This window comes from Triticum dicoccoides, chromosome 7A (assembly GCF_002162155.2).
Source record: "Triticum dicoccoides isolate Atlit2015 ecotype Zavitan chromosome 7A, WEW_v2.0, whole genome shotgun sequence".
Taxonomy (NCBI): domain Eukaryota; kingdom Viridiplantae; phylum Streptophyta; class Magnoliopsida; order Poales; family Poaceae; genus Triticum; species Triticum dicoccoides.
Genome location: NC_041392.1, coordinates 25,831,196 through 25,832,453, shown reverse-complemented (window position 1 = coordinate 25,832,453; position 1,258 = coordinate 25,831,196).

Genomic DNA, 1,258 nt, shown 5'->3' with positions numbered 1-1,258 from the left:
AGAGATCATCTTATAATACTACCGTCAATCAAAGCAAGATAAGATGCATAAATGATAAACATCACATGCAATCAATATAAGTGATATGATATGGCCATCATCATCTTGTGCCTGTGATCTCCATCTCCGAAGTACCGTCATGATCACCATCGTCACCGGCGCGACACCTTGATCTCCATCATAGCATCGTTGTCGTCTCACCAATCTTATGCTTCCACGACTATCGCTACCGCTTAGTGATAAAGTAAAGCATTACAGCGCGATTGCATTGCATACAATAAAGCGACAACCATATGGCTCCTGCCAGTTGCTGATAACTCGGTTCCAAAACATGATCATCTCATACAATAAAATTCAGCATCATGTCTTGACCATATCACATCACAACATGCCCTGCAAAAACAAGTTAGACGTCCTCTACTTTGTTGTTGCAAGTTTTACGTGGCTGCTACGGGCTTAAGCAAGAACCAATCTTACCTACGCATCAAAACCACAACGATAGTTTGTCAAGTTGGTGCTGTTTTAACCTTCGCAAGGACCGGGTGTAGCCACACTCGGTTCAACTAAAGTTGGAGAAACTGTCACCCGCAAGCCACCTATGTGCAAAGCACGTCGGGAGAACCGGTCTCGCGTAAGCGTACGCGTAATGTCGGTCCGGGCCGCTTCGTCCAACAATACCGCCGAACCAAAGTATGACATGCTGGTAAGCAGTATGACTTATATCGCCCACAACTCACTTGTGTTCTACTCGTGCATATAACATCAACACATAAAACCTGGCTCTGATACCACTGTTGGGGAACGTAGTAATTTCAAAGAAATTCCTACGCACATGCAAGATCATGGTGATGCATAGCAACGAGAGGGGAGAGTGTGATCTACGTACCCTTGTAGATCGACAACGGAAGCATTTGGTTGATGTAGTCGTACGTCTTCACGGCCCGACCGATCAAGCACCGAAACTACGGCACCTCCGAGTTTTAGCACACGTTCAGCTCGATGACGATCCCCGGACTCCGATCCAGTAGAGTGTCGGGGAAGAGTTCCGTCAGCACGACGGCGTGGTGACGATCTTGATGTACTACTGTCGCAGGGCTTCGCCTAAGCACCGCTACAATATTATCGAGGACTATGGTGGCAGGGGCGCCGCACACGGCTAAGAATATGATCACGTGGATCAACTTGTGTTCCTCTGGGGTGCCCCTGCCTCCGTATATAAAGGCTCAAGGGGGGTGTGCGGCCGGCCTAGGAGAGGCGC